This window comes from Ranitomeya variabilis, chromosome 1 (assembly GCF_051348905.1).
Source record: "Ranitomeya variabilis isolate aRanVar5 chromosome 1, aRanVar5.hap1, whole genome shotgun sequence".
Classification (NCBI taxonomy): Eukaryota; Metazoa; Chordata; class Amphibia; order Anura; family Dendrobatidae; genus Ranitomeya; species Ranitomeya variabilis.
This window is the reverse complement of record NC_135232.1, coordinates 260,435,675-260,456,491: the sequence shown is the minus strand read 5'-3', so window position 1 is coordinate 260,456,491 and position 20,817 is coordinate 260,435,675.

Here is a 20,817-nt window from a genome sequence, read left to right as displayed (position 1 = left end):
GGGACCTGGAGCAGTTTGCCAAAGAAGAATGGTCTAAAATTCCAGCCGAGCACTGTAAGAAACTCACTGATGGTTACCGGAAGCGGTTGGTCGCAGTTATTATGGCTAAAGGTTGTGCAACCAAGTATTAGGCTGAGGGTGCCAATACTTTTGTCTGGCCCATTTTTGGAGTTTTGTGTGAAATGATCAATGTTTTGCTTTTTGCTTCATTCTCTTTTGTGGTTTTTCATTTAAGACAAATTAAATGAAGATAATAATACCAAAGAATTTGTGTTTGCAATCATTTTCAGGAAGAAACTGAGAATTATCTGACAGAATTGCAGGGGTGTCAATACGTTTGGCCATGACTGTATCTTATTAATTATTACATTGTTTTTTGTATGTTAAATATATTTAAATACTGTACTAATGTGTGAGGAAACTCATATTTCCATGTCTACTTTATGCTGACAGCAACAAAGTTGAAAAACTAAATTTGTGATGTGACGTCTACTACATCTGGGTGTCTGCCTGGGTGTCTGGCGTATACGGCCAGAAATGATGCACGGCAGGGCACACCGCAACTCCATCTGCACCATTAGGCCGGGGTCACACTTGTGAGTTCAATGCAAGAAACTCAGGCATCAATACCTGGCACTGTCGCCGGCTCTTGGGACTGGTGTGTGCGGCTGCATGTATTTCTATGCAGCTGAACGCTCCGGTTCCGAGTGCCGGCGGCTGTGCCGGGACTTTGTGCAAGAGACTGGAGAGAGTTTCTCGCATTGAACTCGCAAGTGTGACCCCGGCCTTATAGTCAATGGCACAGTCGGAGTATACGCTCAAATCTCGTTTTGGGGGGGTGGGGTTCCGATGTAAGCCCTGACGGGACCACTAACTGTGGCGAAGAATGCAGTGTGGAAGCAGTCCTGCTGTTGTTTTTCATGTTTTATATTTTCCTCTATTAATGTGCTGCACAAATAAGGTCAGAATTTTATTCTGTGGGTCAGCACGATAATGGCAATACCAATTTTATATAGTTTTATTTATGTTTTATCCCTTTTGTACAAAAGATGCACTACTTAGAAAATAAAATCATTTGTTTTTGTATAGCCATATTCTGAAAGCCATATGTTTTACAATCATATGGCAATGGAGCTGTACGATGGCTTATTTTTTTGCGGGACAAGGTGTAATTTTCAGTGGTACTATTTTTGTGTTCATAAAAGTGGTCAAAAATTGTATAATTATTTTGTGAGGCTGAGTTAGCAAAATCCAGCAATTCTGGTATAGTTTTTTTATATTTTTTTCTTATGGCGTGAACTATATGGGATGAATAATTATAAAATTTTATAACACAGGTCAATACGATTACAGTGATATTCAACTCATATCATTTTTTTTTTTAAACTGTAAATTTTTATTAAGGTTTTGACAAATCTTAACAAATGAGAATGATTCAAGACAAACTTTTACAATACAGAGAATAGGAAACAAGAAGAGCCAGATTGACTCTCTGACCAAAATACAACATAGGCAAAAACCAGATATAATAAATGTAACCTCAAATAGACGGACAAAAAGACAGGACACACACAAGGAAGGGAAGAGAAGGGGAAAGGGTGAACTCCAAAAGGAAGGGAGACCAAAAGTACTAGGAGTGGCCTATTCTGTCCTCTGAGCCCAAAAAGTAATCACAGGGAGCCCAAACCGAGTCAAAGTTCTCCACAGCCGCATTTAGAATTGCCGTCATATATTCCATCTTACAGATGTCATTAACTCTATAGAGTAAGTGTAGATGGGAAGGCGGGGAGGTATGTCTCCAGTTGAGAGCGATCAGACACTTAGCCGCTGTGAGAATGTGTAAGCAATTTAGCTGACTTTTTGCCCATCCCTATAGGGGTAAGATTTAACAGGTATATGATCTGATCCAGCCCCACTTCCACATACAGGACCTTAGGATCAACAATCTCACCTCCCTCCAGAAACTCTCAATCCCCGGACACGACCGAAAAATGTAATATAGGGTACCAACATCAGAGCCACAACGCCAGCATACATCCGGTATTGAGGGATTTAATCTATGAAGGAATTCAGGAGTGTGATAGCAGAACATAAGTTTCTTATACTGGTTCTCCTTATAGAGGGTGCAAATAGAAGACATAGCCTCTTTTTCCCAGATGATATACCAGCTTTGGGGTGAGAGCTCCTTTCCCAAAATAGACTCCCATTTGCACATGTAGAAGTGTTTTATCTCCCGACCCTCCAAGGGAGAACACAGAATTTTATATATTTCCAAAATTAAACCTTTGGTCAACGACCCTCTCCCGCAAATCCTCTCAAAGTCAGTCAGAAGGGTTTTTGAACTGTTCAGCTTATACCCCGAGAATTCCCCGTATTTTTTAATAACTTCCATTAAATTGGGTAGCGTAATATGTAAATTGGTTAGGGTTAAAAGGAACGTCACCTGCAAATAAAGAAATCTTAAACATCTTGTCTCGAACCTCTATCCCTGATATATTTGGATTTTGCCTAATCATTGCCGCCAGAGGCTCTGTACACAAAACGTATAATAAAGGTGAAAAAGGGCAGCCCTGGCGGGTCCCATTAGATGTTTTAAATGGGGGAGAAGTATTGAAGGGAAGCTTAATAGAGGCTGAAGGGGAGCTATACAATACTCTAATAGCTATCATCGAAGGGCCCGAAAAGCCAAAAATCTTCAGCGTCTGAAATAGAAAGGACAAATTGAGGCGATCAAATGCCTTTTCTGCATCTAAGCTTAGTATAACGATACAATACACTTTATTGATCCCAGAGGAAATTACAGTATTACAGCAGCAATACAAACAGCAGTACATAAAATATTAGGACACAAATCTTGCACAAGTATACCAACTTTACATAACAAATAATGTGGGTAGTTCAGGTATATAAGTCACTGTTAATTGACATTAGTACCTGCAATCAGTCATTGTTGTCTACCACCCTTAGGAAATTATTATACATCCCCATAGCAGTAGGTACAAACGATTTCCTGAATGTCTCCTTCTTACACCTTAGTAGGATTAGACGGCTGCTGAATGTGCTCTTCTGCTTCAAGAACAGCTCGTATAGTGGGTGTGCATTATTGATCATTATAGCCCTACACTTCTTCTGAATCCTATCCTCCAATACCTCCTCAAAAGAGTCCAGATGGAGGCCAACAACCGCGCTTGCCGTCTTGATAAGTTTGTTGAGCTTATTAGTGTCAGATATTTGCACACTACTGCCCCAGCATATGATAGCAAAAAATGGCGCTTGCCACAATGGACTGGTAGAGCATTTCCAGCATTTTACTGCACACACTGAACGACCTGAGCTTCCGAAGAAAGTACAGTCTGCTCATTCCCTTCTTGTAGACCTTTTCTGTATGACACCTCCAATTCAGTTTACTGTCAAGGTGAACCCACAAATAATTGTAGCTCTCAACAATCTCAACCTCCTGGCCAGCAATATTGATCGGTAAGTAATCCTCCTTTTTCCTTCTATAACTCACCACCAACTTCTTGGTTTTCTTTACATTTAGCTCTAGACAGTTAGTCTGGCACCAATCCACAAAGTCAGAAACCACCCTTCTATATTCCTCATCCCCCCGGGCCCCCCACAATCACTGAGTCATCTGAGAATTTTTGGAGGTGACAAAAATCTGATTTATGCTAAAAGTCAGCTGTATACAATGTGAAGAGTAAGGGTGACAGCACTGTACTCTGAGGGGCTCCAACACTGCTCCGTACACTGCCAGATACCACCTCCCCCATCCTTACAACCGCGGCCTATCTGTCAGGTAGTCGCTTATCCAGTTCACCATCCCCTCATCCACTGCCATATCAGTCAACTTATTACGTAGTAAGGGCAGCTGTAAGGTATTGAAAGCACTTGAGAAGTCAAAGAACATGGCGCGCACTACAGTTTCATCATTGTCCAAGAATGAATGTACTGTATGTAGCAGAGACACTACAGCATCATCCACCCCTAATCTCTGCTGGTACGCAAACTGTAGGGGATCAGTAAAAGCCTTCACCCTCAGACACAAGTAGGCGAGTATTATTCTCTCCAAGGACTTCATAGCATGTGATGTTAAGGCCACTGGATGATAGTCTTGTAGGGAAGTTGGAAAAGTGGTCTTCCACAAAGGAACTGGCACCAGGCAGGTGGTCTTCCACAGTTCTGGTACACCCTGTGATTTCTTTTTATTAGCAACATTAATTAGGTCTTTTGCTCTCCTAGTATTGTTTTCCCCCCCTGCCGGTTTGGCACAAAACCCACCAGATCCTTATTGATAAGTTGGGGGAGCCAGCTGTTCAATCAATTGGCCAATAAACGAGTAAATATTTTAAAATCAGGGATTAACAATGCTATTGGGCAATAGTTTGAGCAATCTAAAGGATCCTTCCCCGGTTTTGGGACAAGAACCAAATAGGAGTGTGTTAGCGTATCCGCCATTGGGGGAGCCCTCAAGAAAAGAGTTAAAGAGTGTGACTATATGGAGAGAGAGTTCCTCAGCAAAGGTTTTATAGTACAAGTATGTTAACCCGTCTGGGCCCAGAGATTTACCCATGGGAAGGTCCTTCAAGATGTCCAGTTCCTCCTCCTGTGACACACATTGATTGAGAAATGATAAGGCCTCAGAGGGGATAGTTGGAAGATTTAAGTTTGATAAAAAAATGATGTAATGTATCAATTCTATCAGAATTATTTGTAGGGGGAGTAGCTTGTAAATTATATAATTTACTATAAAAATTATGGAATAATTCCGAGATTACAGTTGGGTTATAAAGAATTGTGCCGTCCGCACCTCAGGGCCTGAGGGTGAGAGTTCAGGGCTCTATCCCTCAGTAACCTGGCCAAAAGTGTATGGGCTTTGTTCAATTTTTCGAAATATTTTTGTGTAGAATACAGAAGTTTTTCAACTTTACGCAGAGATAGGTCTTTTAATTTGTTTCTAAATGTCACAACTTTGTTTAAGGTTCTCTCTGAAGGAGAGGACGCCAACGTATGCGCCTCACTCGATAATTGGGAAGTTAATTTATCAAATTCAGCTTTAGCGTTTCTTTTTAATCTGGGACCCTCCCTGATACAGTACCCCCTCATGACAGCCTTATGAGCTTCCCACAGAACCGAAGGGGAAGAGACCGAACCTTAATTCAGATGGAAGAAATCAGTGAAATGGTTTAATAGAGTTTTCCAAATTACCGGATCCTTTATTAAAAACTCATTCAACCTCCAGTGGCATACCCTGGGATACGGTTAATTGGATTTAAGGTCTAGAACCACCGGGGCATGATTTAAGAAAGAATAGAGGTACAGAGAGTAACATCAAGTGCATGTATACTAATGCCAGAAGCCTCGCCAACAAAATGGATGAATTAGAACTAATGTTGTTGGAGCATAATTATGACATGGTGGGGATATCTGAGACGTGGCTGGATGAGAGCCATGACTGGGCTGTTAACTTGCAGGGCTATAGCCTGTTCAGAAATGACCGTACAGATAAGCGAGGGGGTGGGGTGTGTCTGTATGTAAAATCGACCTTAAAACCCATCCTGCGTGATAATATAGGTGAATCTAATGAAAATGTAGAGTCTCTGTGGGTGGAGATAAGGGGAGGGGGAAAAAATAATAAATTACTGATAGGGGTTTGTTATAAATCTCCAAAACTAATGGAAGCAATGGAGAATATCCTCGTAAAGCAAATAGATGAAGCTGCGACTCAAGGAGAAGTCATTATTATGGGGGACTTCAACTACCCTGAAATAGATTGGGGAACAGAAACCTGCAGTTCCAGCAAAGGTAATCGGTTTTTGACAACTATGAGAGACAATTACCTTTCACAACTGGTTCAGGACCCAACAAGGAGGGGGGCACTGCTAGACCTAATATTAACCAACAGGCCAGACCGCATATCAAATATAAGGGTTGGGGGTCACTTGGGGAATAGTGATCACAAAATAATAAGTTTTCATGTAACCTTTAATAAGATGGGTAGTAGGGGGGTGACAAGGACACTAAACTTCAGGAGGGCAAATTTCCAATGGATGAGAGAGGATCTTGGTGCAATTAACTGGGACGACATCCTGAGACACAAAAATACACAAAGAAAATGGGAGACATTTATTAGCATCCTGGATAGGACCTGTGCACAGTATATACCGTATGGGAATAAACATACTAGAAATAGGAGGAAACCAATATGGCTAAATAGAGCTGTAAGGGGCGCAATAAGGGACAAAAAGAAAGCATTTAGAGAATTAAAGGAAGTAGGTAGTGAGGAGGCATTAAATAAATACAGAAAATTAAATACATTCTGTAAAAAGCAAATCAAGGCAGCAAAGATTGAGACCGAGAGACTCATTGCCAGAGAGAGTAAAAATAATCCCAAAATATTCTTTAACTATATAAATAGTAAGAAACTAAAAAATGACAGTGTTGGCCCCCTTAAAAATAGTCTGGGTGAAATGGTGGATGAGGATGAGGAAAAAGCCAATATGCTAAATGACTTTTTTTCATCAGTATTTACAAAAGAAAATCCCATGGCAGACAAAATGACTAGTGATAAAAATTCCCCATTAAATGTCACCTGCTTAACCCAGCAGGAAGTACAGCGGCGTCTAAAAATAACTAAAATTGACAAATCTCCGGGCCCGGATGGGATACACCCCCGAGTACTGCAGGAACTAAGTACAGTCATTGATAGACCATTATTTTTAATCTTTAAAGACTCCATAATAACAGGGTCTGTACCACAGGACTGGCGTATAGCAAATGTGGTGCCAATATTCAAAAAAGGGGCAAAAACTGAACTCGGTAATTATAGGCCAGTAAGTTTAACCTCTACTGTGGGTAAAATCCTGGAGGGCATTCTAAGGGATGCTATGCTGGAGTATCTGAAGAGGAATAACCTCATGACCCAGTATCAGCACAGGTTTACTAGGGACCGTTCATGTCAGACTAATTTGATCAGCTTCTATGAAGAGGTAAGTTCAGGACTGGACCAAGGGAACCCAGTGGACGTAGTATATATGGACTTTTCCAAAGCTTTTGATACGGTGCCACATAAAAGGTTGTTACATAAAATGAGAGTAATGGGGATAGGGGAAAATATGTGTAAGTGGGTTGAGAGCTGGCTCAGGGATAGGAAACAAAGGGTGGTTATTAATGGAGCACACTCGGACTGGGTCACGGTTAGCAGTGGGGTACCACAGGGGTCAGTATTGGGCCCTCTTCTTTTTAACATATTTATTAATGACCTTGTAGGGGGCATTCAGAGTAGAATTTCAATATTTGCAGATGACACTAAACTCTGCAGGGTAATCAATACAGGGGAGGACAATTTTATATTACAGGATGATTTATGTAAACTAGAAGCTTGGGCTGATAAATGGCAAATGAGCTTTAATGGGGATAAATGTAAGGTCATGCACTTGGGTAGAAGTAATAAGATGTATAACTATGTGCTTAATTCTAAAACTCTGGGCAAAACCGTCAATGAAAAAGACCTGGGTGTATGGGTGGATGACAAACTCATATTCAGTGGCCAGTGTCAGGCAGCTGCTACAAAGGCAAATAAAATAATGGGATGTATTAAAAGAGGCATAGATGCTCATGAGGAGAACATAATTTTACCTCTATACAAGTCACTAGTTCGACCACACTTAGAATACTGTGCACAGTTCTGGTCTCCGGTGTATAAGAAAGACATAGCTGAACTGGAGCGGGTGCAGAGAAGAGCGACCAAGGTTATTAGAGGACTGAGGGGTCTGCAATACCAAGATAGGTTATTACACTTGGGGCTATTTAGTTTGGAAAAACGAAGACTAAGGGGTGATCTTATGTTAATGTATAAATATATGAGGGGACAGTACAAAGACCTTTCTGATGATCTTTTTAATCATAGACCTGAGACAGGGACAAGGGGGCATCCTCTACGTCTGGAGGAAAGAAGGTTTAAGCATAATAACAGACGCGGATTCTTTACTGTAAGAGCAGTGAGACTATGGAACTCTCTGCCGTATGATGTTGTAATGAGTGATTCATTAATTAAATTTAAGAGGGGACTGGATACCTTTCTGGAAAAGTATAATGTTACAGGGTATATACACTAGATTCCTTGATAAGGCGTTGATCCAGGGAACTAGTCTGATTGCCGTATGTGGAGTCGGGAAGGAATTTTTTTCCCCATGGTGGAGTTACTCTTTGCCACATGGGTTTTTTTTGCCTTCCCCTGGATCAACATGTTAGGGCATGTTAGGTTAGGCTATGGGTTGAACTAGATGGACTTACAGTCTTCCTTCAACCTTAATAACTATGTAACTATGTAACTATGTAACTATGATCAGACCATGTAATATGATCCAACTCAGCCTTCGCCATCATCCTCAGTGTTGGGATGTTTGCAAAAAAAAAATCAATTCTAGAATGGGTGCGACGAGGGGGAGAGTAAAAAGAAAAGGTCCTGTCTCTAGGATGGTCTATTCTCCACATGTCAAACAAGGAGTTAGACCGAATTAATTTTCTAAAGTCTCTTGTCAAATTAATCAGGTTTTGTGGAGGGGGTTTACCATTTGTGGAGAGTCTGTCAAATTGTTCAGAGAAGGGGATATTAAACTCACCACCCACTAGCAATGCCGCCGGTAAAAGGTTTTGAATCAAGGAAAAAACCTTTCTCAAAAATTTGATCTGGCCTGAGTTTAGGGCACATAAATTACATAGGATGATAGGCCAACCTCTCAAAGAGCCTCCAAAATGACATATATAACCTCTGGATCAATGTGAGACCTGTTCACTGTCGGGGACAACTCGATGAAACCAAGATGACCACACCACTTCTTTTATTATTCGAGAATGCAGAATAAGACCCAGGGTAGGAGATGTAGGCGAACCTGAAAGAGCCCGTTTTATCAAAATGGGTCTCCTGAAGGAAGGCAATATCGGCTTTATGGATCTTAAGCTCTCTCAGGGCAAGCCTCCTCTTACTAGGGAAGTTAAGTCCCTTGACATTTAGTGATATTACACGCATCATTTTAGATTGTATAGTGTACTCACAAGCATATGATCATCAGGAATCAACACCACTCCCACCTCTCTCGATATATAGAACCAGACCCTCTCCTCTGGAACATTCTGCAAGTGGAGACCCAGAGGTTGAAAGCGGGCGATTGGGAAGGGAGGAAACAATAGGTAGAGGGGGAGACAAGGACAACAAAGAACATAGAGAAAAAAACATACAATATTAGTGAATAAAACACCATATCTCCGAGGAGTAAGAAGCCTCGTCCATGGCTGACCTTGTGGAAAATGTCTAACCCACAAGGTTAAAAAACACAGCAGCCACGGAAAAAAATTCTCAGGGAGTCGTTGTTAGGACTGGCGGAACACACCTAGTATAAGGTGAAATAATATAGGTGCGTTCGCAGTCCGGGGTCCACCGTGCAGGTGAAAACCTGCTGCTAGTAAATGGCAGCGCTATATGGTGGTGGAAGCGAACCCTGTTAAGCCACAGGACCGCAATACCGCACTAATGAGTGCAAGCAAGGAGTCTGCGAACTCAGTCCCAAGACACAGGATTGAAGTCCGTTCAGACTACTTGCGCACAACACCGCAACTGGGTGTATTAGGTAACTGATAGAAATAGTTAGAGCACCGAGGTGCGAACTGTGCCGTGCTGGCAGACACCATTAAGCACCCGGACGTGGGTTAGGAAGCGCACTACGGGCGTGTGGCGCCGCACTGGCGGTCACAGCAATAGACGCTGATTCGTGTGTAACACGTTGAGAGGATAGTCGGGCGCTAGATAGCAGCCATACACCTTACGCGAGCAATCATACAATAGGGAAGGGGTATTTAAAGAACGACTTGCACTCATCAACAAACACACGTATACAATTGTACACTAGCGCATGGCCGTGTGATCATGCGAAGCTTATATAGCTGCAGCACGTTCAGGACCTTCCAAAAAAGGACCAATGGGAAGCTGCCACAGAAGTTTAGTTTAGCACCTTCAGGACCTTCCAGGAGGACCAATGGGAACCGCTGCAGCATCTGAGCATGTGACCCTCGATCTCCAACGGGAGATCTCACCCTGGGCATGCTCAGAAGGGAAAAAGCGTCCGCTCGCTGCTGCCCAGCACTGGCTTTAATGGCAAAAGCTGGAAAAGCAACAGCAAGCCTAAGCACAGAGTGAGACTGAGCCAGACGCAAGGACCGACGTCTCCGCTGAGCAGGTTTCACTGCGGCAGGAGAAGAATGGGAGACCGCAGCAGAAACGGCCCGAGATTCCCCCTGTGCAGAAGCGGGAACTCGACCCCTAACATCACCCCCCCCCAGGGCCCCCCCTCCCCGGACCTCGCTACGCTCGAAGGCAGCAATGAGCTGCGGAGCCCGAATGTGCTCAGCAGGCTCCCAAGACCTCTCCTCAGGACCACAGCCCTTCCAATCCACCAGATACATTTTTTTGCCACGTACCACCTTGTACCCCAGAATGGCGTTCACCTCGTAATCGTCCGTAGACGAACCCGATGTCCCAGCAGATGACTCAGAAAACCGGGACATGTATACGGGCTTCAAAAGGGAAACATGAAAGGTGTCGGTGATACCTAGGCGAGGCGGAAGGGCTAAACGGTAGACCACAGGATTAACCTGTTCGAGGACCTTAAAAGGACCCAAGTAGCGAGGTGCAAACTTAGTGGACTCAACTCGCAGCCTAATGTGACGGGCGGAGAGCCACACTAAGTTGCCAGGAGCAAAGGTCAGAGCGGGGCGCCGATGAGCATCGGCGGAGGACCTCATTCTCTCCTTGGAAGCCCGAATGGCATCTTGAGTGCGATCCCAAATGTCCCGTGCCTCCACAGCCCAGTCTGCCACCCTGGAATCGGCGGAAGACACGGGCATGGGCACAGGTACCCGCGGATGCTGACCATAGTTAAGGAGGAATGGAGTCTGTCCAGTGGAGTCGGCTACAGCGTTGTTCAGAGCAAACTCTGCCCACGATAGCAAAGATGCCCAGTCATCTTGCCTAGCAGAGACAAAATGTCGCAGATATGTGACCAAGGTCTGGTTGGCTCTCTCTGCCAACCCATTTGTCTCGGGATGATAGGCAGTAGAGAGATTTAACTCAATACTGAGAAGATGACACAGCTCTCTCCAGAACCGAGACGCAAACTGGGGACCCCAATCACTGACAATTTTGTCCGGCATACCGTGAAGGCGGAAGATGTTTGATAAACAACGCTGCCAAGGCCCGTGCAGAAGGTAGCCGAGGAAGCGGCACCAAATGCACCATTTTAGAAAAATGGTCGGTGATTACCCAAATGACGGTACAGCCACGTGACTTGGGCAAACCCACCACAAAGTCCATCCCGACCATCTCCCAGGGCCTGTCTGCCACCGGCAGAGGGTATAACAATCCAGCTGGCCATTGTCGGGGAGACTTATTTTTGGCACAGGAGACACATGCCCAAACATAGTCTCCGACGTCACGAACCATATGTGGCCACCAGTACATTCTCGCCAGCAACTCAGATGTCCTCTTTGCCCCAAAGTGTCCACCCACTCTGGACGAATGAGCCCAAGAGAGAACCTCCGGTCGCAAATTGATGGGAACAAAAGTCTTACCCGGAGGCACAGACTCTAGCGAAACCAGAGCTACAGTTCTCAGACTCTCTGAAGGGACAATAAGCCGAGGCTCCTCTTCGTCCTCCTCAGTTGACACAAGGGAGCGAGAGAGAGCGTCAGCACGAATGTTCTTCTCCCCGGCGAGATAATGGAGAGTGAAGTGGAACCGGGAGAAGAACAAGGACCATCTGGCCTGACGAGAATTCAGCCGCTGAGCTGTACGCAAATAGACCAAATTTTTGTGGTCTGTGAAGACTTGGAAGGGAAACCGAGCACCTTCCAAAATATGTCTCCACTCTGAAAAGGCCAACTTCATAGCTAGCAACTCCCTATCCCCGATGGCGTAATTTCTCTCCGCTGGTGTGAAGGTCTTTGAGAAGAAGAAGCATGGATGCTTCCGACCTTGAGCATTCTTTTGATAGAGGACTGCTCCAGCACCAACGGATGAGGCATCCACCTCCATTAGGAATGGCTTGTCCACATCGGGACGATGTAAGATAGGAGCGCTAGCAAAATGAGACTTTATAGAAGTGAAGGCCTTTGGAGACCTCTTCCGACCACAATTTGAGATTCGCTCCCTTCTTGGTGAGGGATACCAAGGGAGCTACCAAAGTTGAGAAGTGGGGAATGAACTGGTGATAGTAATTTATGAACCCCATAAAGCGCTGCACCGCTTTAAGAGAATGGGGTTCTTGCCAGTCCATCACAGCCTGTAGCTTGGCAGGATCCATAGCCAATCCCTGGGCGGAGATGATATAGCCCAGGAAAGGTAAAGACTCCTGCTCAAACACACACTTCTCCAACTTTGCATAAAGAGAATTCGCCCGTAAGAGTTCGAAAACTCTGCCAACATCTCTCCGGTGGGAGTCAATATCTGGAGAGAAGATGAGAATATCATCCAGATAGACTACGACCGAGGTGGAAAGCATATCCCGGAAGATATCGTTGACAAAGTCCTGAAAAACGGCTGGGGCATTACAGAGCCCGAAGGGCATCACCAGATACTCCTAGTGCCCATCCCTGGTATTAAAAGCCGATTTCCATTCGTCCCCCTCACGGATGCGAATCAGGTTGTAGGCACCCCGCAGATCTAGTTTGGTGAACACCTTTGCTCCCCTTATCCTGTCAAAGAGCTCAGAAATCAGGGGCAACGGGTACTTATTTTTAATGGTGATGGCATTAAGACCCCTGTAATCGAAGCAAGGACGTAATTCCCAGTTCTTCTTCTGTACGAAGAAGAATCCCGCCCCTGCAGGAGACACTGACTTCCTAATGAACCCTCTTGCCAAATTCTCCTGGATGTATTGAGACATAGCCTCCGTCTCAGGGAGAGAGAGGGGATATACCCTTCCCCGAGGAGGCTCAGCTCCAGGCAAGAGATCAATAGGACAGTCGTAGGGGCGATGAGGTGGTAGAGTCTCTGCAGCCTTTTTAGAGACTACGTCTGCATAGCACCAATAGCACTTGGGAAGAGAAGAAAGGTCTGCGGGTATCTCGGTAGTAGAAACCTGTACACACTCACTCACACACCTGCCCATACAAGACTCACTCCAACCCAATATTCTCCCTGAGGACCACTCAATATGTGGGGAGTGGAAACGGAGCCAGGGTATTCCCAGTAAAATCTCATTCATTCCCTCGGGAAGGACAAGAAGGGAAATAATCTCCTGGTGGGAAGGGGACATGAACAACGAGAATGGAACAGTCTGGTGTGTGATTTGCTGTGGAAGTGTCGACCCATTCACAACTCTGACAGTTACAGGTTTGGCGAGCATTACAAGTGGTATAGCGTAGCGTAGTGCAAAAGCAGAGGACATGAAATTTCCCTCTGCTCCTGAATCCACACAAAGCTCGACTGATAGAGTGGATGAGCCTAACAGGATTGTCCCTTTAAAGGACAGTTTGGAGGAAAATGCCGCTGTGTCTAGTGAACCTCCCCCAATGGTTACTAGACGCGATCGCTTTCCCGACTGCCGTGGACATTTATAGGAATAATGTCCTAGTTGGTGACAATTTTTACAAACCATGGGTACTCGAGCGGCCTGAGACTTAGGTCCCGCTCGAGAAACCTCCATGGCCTCATGGGAGTCAGACGCCAGAACGGGAGATTTAAGGGGTCTGGTGAAGGTGGGAGCCAGCCGAAACCTCTGCCTACACTGGGTCCGCTCTAACCTCCGCTTGTGAAAACGGAGGTCGATGCAGGTAGATACAGAAATAAGCTCCTCCAGTGTGGCGGGAATCTCCCTGGTGGCCAAGGCGTCCTTCACGTGGTCTGCCAGTCCCTTCCAGAACACCGGAATTAGAACTTTATCTGACCACTCTAATTCTGAGGCTAGAGTCCGGAACTGGACGGCAAACTGGCTGACCACGGACAAGCCCTGAGAAATAGTCAATAACTGGAGCGCGGTATCGTGGGTAATACGAGGTCTCAAAAAGACCTGCTTCAGAGCGTCCAGAAAGAGAGGAGCACTCTGTACCACAAGATCATCACGCTCCCAAAGTGGCGTTGCCCACTCCAACGCCCTGCCCGACAAGAGAGATAAAATAATTTCCACTTTCGCCCGTTCCGTGGGGAAATGTGCCGCCAGGAGCTCAAGGTGTATGGAGCACTGGCTCACGAATCCGCGACATTGTTTACTGTCACCAGCAAACTTGTCAGGAAGCGGGAGACGGGATATAGTCGGAGCAGGGGTGGCAGCGGACAAACTGGCTGCAGCTACACTTGCAGCCTGAACAGCGACAGCAGTGACATCCACAGCTGAGGTTGAACGCTCTAGAGCACCAACCTTCCCTCCAGCTGCTGGATGTACCGCTGTAAACGCTGATCGTCCGCCATTTACTAGCCAGACCCTGGCGCTAGTGTTCTGTTAGGACTGGCAGAACGCACCTAGTATAAGGTGAAATAATATAGGTGCGTTCGCAGTCCGGGGTCCACCGTGCAGGTGAAAACCTGCTGCTAGTAAATGGCAGCGCTATATGGCGGTGGAAGCGAACCCTGTAAGCCACAGGACCGCAATACTGCACTAATGAGTGCAAGCAAGGAGTCTGCGAACTCAGTCCCAAGACACAGGATTGAAGTCCGTTCAGACTACTTGCGCACAACACCGCAACTGGGTGTATTAGGTAACTGATAGAAATAGTTAGAGCACCGAGGTGCGAACTGTGCCGTGCTGGCAGACACCACTAAGCACCCGGACGTGGGTTAGGAAGCGCACTACTGGCGTCGCACTGGCGGTCACAGCAATAGACGCTGATTCGTGTGTAACACGTTGAGAGGATAGTCGGGCGCTAGATAGCAGCCATACACCTTACGCAAGCAATCATACAATAGGGAAGGGGTATTTAAAGAACGACTTGCACTCATCAACAAACACACGTATACAATTGTACACTAGCGCATGGCCGTGCGGTCATGCAAAGCTTATATAGCTGCAGCACGTTCAGGACCTTCCAAAAAAGGACCAATGGGAAGCTGCCACAGAAGTTTAGCACCTTCAGGACCTTCCAGGAGGACCAATGGGAACCGCTGCAGCATCTGAGCATGTGACCCTCGATCTCCAACGGGAGATCTCACCCTGGGCATGCTCAGAAGGGAAAAAGCAGGACTTAGTCCCAAAAGCGTCCGCTCGCTGCTGCCCAGCACTGGCTTTAATGGCAAAAGCTGGAAAAGCAACAGCAAGCCTAAGCACAGAGTGAGACTGAGCCAGACGCAAGGACCGACGTCTCCGCTGAGCAGGTTCCACTGCGGCAGGAGAAGAATGGGAGACCGCAGCAGAAGCGGGAACTCGACCCCTAACAGTCGTGGCCCAATACCCAAACCTCAAAAGGAAAAAACAACAGAAGAACAATCCCCTACCAAATGGCCAACCAAAGCTCCCCCAGGCACATAATTATATTATTTTGCAGAACACCCTCTTAAAGAGAGTGAAAAGAGAAAAGGCAGTTAAACTTTTACTAGATATTATAGAAATAAGCATGCACCGGCGAAGAGAAGATGCAAAAAGTAGAGAGAAAAGAAAAAAAAACAACAATATGCCCAGAAAATCAGCAGAGGCCCATGGTTCCCCTCTTCCATCCTCTGCTACCAGACGATCCTTCTTCTTTTTCTGAGACCAAACCAGAGGTGGAGGCAGACACACAGGAATAGAGATTTCCCAGTCAGATATTTTAGGGACCTGGAGGTCCAGTTTCTCGCAAAAGGAAAGCAGGTCCTCCAGGGAGCGCAGCGTCGCCGTAACACCATCTCTTCAGGCTATTAAGGCAAAGCGGAACCCCCACCTATAGGGAATTTTGAAATCTTTTAATATGGACAGCAAGGGCCGGAGGAGTCTCCTCTTTAGTAAAGTTATGCGAGATAGGTCCGGAAAAAGTTGTACAACAGTACCCTGGTATATAATCTCCTTCATTGACCTGGCCTTCATCATAATCCTCTCCTTTATTTCAAAATCATGTAAACAGCAAATAATGTCTCTTGGGAAAGGTATAGCTCCTTTGGGCTGTAAGGCCCGATGTGCAACGGTCAAATTTAAGGGGGGTAGGGACTGGATCGTCCAAGATGGAGGTGAAGAGTATGCAGAGTTAATTTAACATCTTCCTGGCCATCCTTTTCTGGGACTCCTCCCACTGTTACATCTCCTTCCCCTTTTATCCAAGTCCTCTAGTTGAGCCTGCATATCTCTGACCACTTTCTGCTACGAAATAAATGACCGGTTCAAATCAGCCACATGGGATCTGGTTTCATCGTGCTCTCCCTCCAAAGCAGTAGCGTAGCTACCGGGGGGGGCAGAGGGTGCAGGCGCCCCGGGCCCGGTGCTCAGAGAGGGCCCACCCGGAGCTAAGCTACTGTAACTGTATCGACGCGCGCAGCGCGCCGATAGTTACCTTCTGCGGCAGAGCAGGGAGAATCGATCTCCCTGACCTGCCGCAGGCCGCTTGTAATAATTATAGGGGATAACTCAGGAGACTCTTTGCGTGGAACAAGACAACTACAGGACATAGTTTTATAAGTGGTAAACTCTATATTATCACATGGTGATTCAAACAGGTGCAGAGAGAAACTCAAGTCCACAACACTTGGTGCCAATAAAGTCCTTTCTTAGTCCAAAACACAGATAGATATGCTTATAAGGCAGTTCAAATATTATCTTAGCTCAACCAGGGAGGTCTGGGTAATAGTCTCAGGTTCTTGCAGAGCAGAAACAGCTTACATGTCCAGCAAATGCAGATGGAAGTAAACACGAGCAGCAGATGAAGGAGGATTACTGGAACTGGTGTATGCAGCAGGAACTCAGAGCAGAGTAGCAGGATAACCCCACAGGTTCACAGGAGCAGGTATATAGCCAGGGAGACACCAGAGGTCAGGAGCTGGATGCAAGGCAGAATACTCTAGCACAGACTGAAGGCTGGGGTGGAGTTTTATAGCAGGAAGACACAGTGCACATGAGACCAAAGACGCCATCTTGGAAAAGGGCAGTAATGCACAAAAAGGTAATAAAAAATGTTCAGAGTCCTGACACCGCTATGGGGCCCCTGAGCACGCCCTCCTGTCATTGCAAGGTCAGCTGCACCGGCATTTAGCCGATACAGATGACCACAATGATTAGGGAAGGAGCACTGTGCTGCGCTCCTTCCCCCATCATCCCCGTTAGCGTCTGACGTCGGCGACGCTGACAGCGGACGCGATGAGTCACTGCCCAATGCTAAGACGAGCAGGAGCTCAGAGCAGCTCAGGAACCAGGAAGAAGAGAGGTATTTATTTTTTTAAGGGTCTGCCTGTGGGGGGGGTCTGACTTATACTACAGGGTCTGCCTATGGGGGGGTCTGCCTAATACTACAGGGTCTGCCTATGGGGGGGTCTGCCTTATACTACAGGGTCTGCCTATGGGGGGTCTGCCTAATACTACAGGGTCTGCCTATGAGGGGTCTGCCTTATACTACAGGGTCTGCCTATGGGGGTCTGCCTAATACTACAGGGTCTGCCTATGGGGGGTCTGCCTTATACTACAGGGTCTGCCTATGTGGGGTCTGCCTAATACTACAGGGTCTGCCTATGGGGGTGCTGCCTTATAGTACAGGGTCTGCCAATGGGGGTGCTGCCTTATAGTACAGGGTCTGCCTATGGCGGTGCTGACTTATAATACAGGGTCTGCCTATGGGGGTGCTGCCTTATAGTACAGGGTCTGCCTATAGGGGTGCTGTCTTATACTACAGGGTCTGCCTATAGGGGTGCTGCTTTATACTACAGGGTCTGCCTGCGGGGTGCTACCTTATACTACTGGGTCTGCCTATGGGGTGCTGCCTTATACTACAGAGTCTGCCTATGGGTGCTGCCTTCTGCTACAGAGTCTGCCTATGGGGGGAGCATTATACAATACAGATTATGCCTATGGGGAGTGCATTATACTATATTGAAGATTATCTGGTGCATTATACTATATTGAGGACAATCTGGTGCATTATACTATATTGAGGACGATCTGGTGCATTATACTACACTGTGTTCCAAATTATTATGCAAATTGGATTTAAGTGTCATAAAGATTTAATTATTTTGTTTTTCAAATAAACTCGTGGATGGTATTGTGTCTCAGGGCTCAATGGATCACTGAAATCAATCTTAAACACATGTGATAATTGGTTTTCCAGGCGATTCTAATTAAAGGAAAACTACTTAAAAATGATGTTCCACATTATTAAGCAGGTCACAGTTTTCAGGTAACATGGGAAAGAAAAAGGATCTCTCTGCTGCTGAAAATCATCAAATAGTGCAATGCCTTGGTGAAGGGATGAAAACATTAGAAATTTTCCAAAAACATAAGCGTGATCATCGTACTGTTAAGAGATTTGTGGCTGTATCTGAGCACAAATGTGTTTGTGCTGATAAAGGCATAATGAGGAAGATTTCTGCCAGGCAAGTTCATCGGATTAAGAGAGCACCTGCTAAAAAGCCATTACAAAGCAGCAAACAGATATTTGAAGCTGCTGGTGCCTCTGGAGTCCCTCGAACCTCAAGGTGTAGGATCCTTCAAAGGCTTGCTGTGGTGCATAAACCTACTATTCGGCCACCCTTAAACAGTGTTCACAAGCAGAAATGGTTGTATTGGGCCCACACATACATGAAGACTAATTTCCAAACAGTCTTGTTTACTGATAAGTGTTGAGCAACCCTGGATGGTCCAAATGGATGGAGTAGTGGATGGTTGGTGGATGGCCACCATGTCCCAACAAGGCTGCAACGTCAGCAAGGAGGTGGAGGAGTCATGTTTTGGGCCGGAATCATGAAGAAACAGCTGGTAGGGCCCTTTAAGGTTCCTGAAGGTGTGAAAATGACCTCTGCAAAGTACATAGAGTTTCTGACTGACAACTTTCTTCTATGATCTAAAAAGCAGAAACGTGCTTCAGGAGCAAAATCATCTTCATGCTGACAATACCCCATCTCATGCTGCAAATAATACCTAGAGTCATTGGCTGCTATGGGCATAAAAGGAGATAAACTCATGGTGTGGCCACCATCTTCCCCTGACCTCAACCCCATAGAGAACCTTTAGAGGATCATCAAGCAAAAGATCTATGAGGGTGGGAGGCAGTTCACATCCAAACAGCAGCTCTGGGAGGCAATTCTGACTTCATGCAAAGAAATACAAGCAGAAACTCTCCAAAAATTCACAAGTTCAATGGATGCAAGAATTGTGAAGGTGACATCAAAGAAGGGTCCTATGTTAACATGTAACTTGGCCTGTTGGGATGTTTTGGCGTTAAATAGCTTTTTTGTTCAGTGAATGTGACCTCCTAATGCTGCAAATTCCACAAATGAGCATTTTCAGTTCTTTAAAACATATCAAGTGTTTAGAAATTCTACTGTGCATAATAATTTGGAGTGCATTTTGAGTTTTTATTCATTTTGGAGATTATACTGTTATCATTGGGAGGTTTCTTCAATAAAATTCGATGTATAATCTAACGGGTGATGACTTTTATTAGACTGACTGTCATTTGCACCAACCATTTAGGAAAATCTGATAAAAATGTAATTTGCATAATAATTTGGAACATAGTGTATATGGAGGCTATCTAGAGGGGCATCATACAGTGTGGGGATTACAGTGATGGAGCCATTAAACAGTTTGCAGGCTACTAAGGGGTCAGTATGTTGTGTATAAGAGAGCATCATACTGTGTATAGGGGAGCTGTACAGGGGGCAGACTCGGGACATTATTAAATGTAAAGTGGACACTTATTGTTATAGGGGAACTCAGGTTACTGTGACTATCAAAGGGGCACACAGGGCAATATTACTTTCTAGGGGGCAAAATATGAGCACTGTTTTCTAGGGAACTTGCATCTGGCATTGCTATATTATGGAGGGGTGCTTTAGAATTTAGAGGGCACACAGAACCACACAGCAGGGGCAGTATTAGGGTCACATATGGCAGCAGTAGCTCAGTATTGGAGTATCAGCAGGATGAGGAGTTTGCGAAGGTTGGGAATAGATGGTGATGGCTGGAATGTGAGAAGTGAAACGTGTCTTTGTTGTATTCTCTGCAGCCGAGTAGTTGCTGGAAGAAGTTGTCATGTCGGTCTGGGCCAGATGGAAAAGACGGGAAAAGTGGTTGCAGCGGTCGTCAATCACTCAGCTCAGTGGAGAGGCATTCCTTGACGAATGGAGGGTGAGGATAGCTTCTATGTCTGCAAATCTATGGATGAAGTAAATTTATCTGCAATACCAAGATAGGTTATTACACTTGGGGCTATTTAGTTTGGAAAAACGAAGACTAAGGGGTGATCTTATGTTAATGTATAAATACAGTGCCTACAAGTAGTATTCAACCCCCTGCAGATTTAGCAGGTTTAATAAGATGCAAATAAGTTAGAGCCTTCAAACTTCAAACAAGAGCAGGATTTATTAACAGATGCATAAATCTTACAAACCAAAAAGTTTTGTTGCTCAGTTAAATTTTTATAAATTTTAAACATAAAAGTGTGGGTCAATTATTATTCAACCCCTAGGTTTAATATTTTGTGGAATAACCTTTGTTTGCAATTACAGCTAATAATCGTCTTTTATAAGACCTGATTAGGCCGGCACAGGTCTCTGGAGTTATCTTGGCCCACTCCTCCATGCAGATCTTCTCCAAGTTATCTAGGTTCTTTGGGTGTCTCATGTGGACTTTAATCTTGAGCTCCTTCCACAAG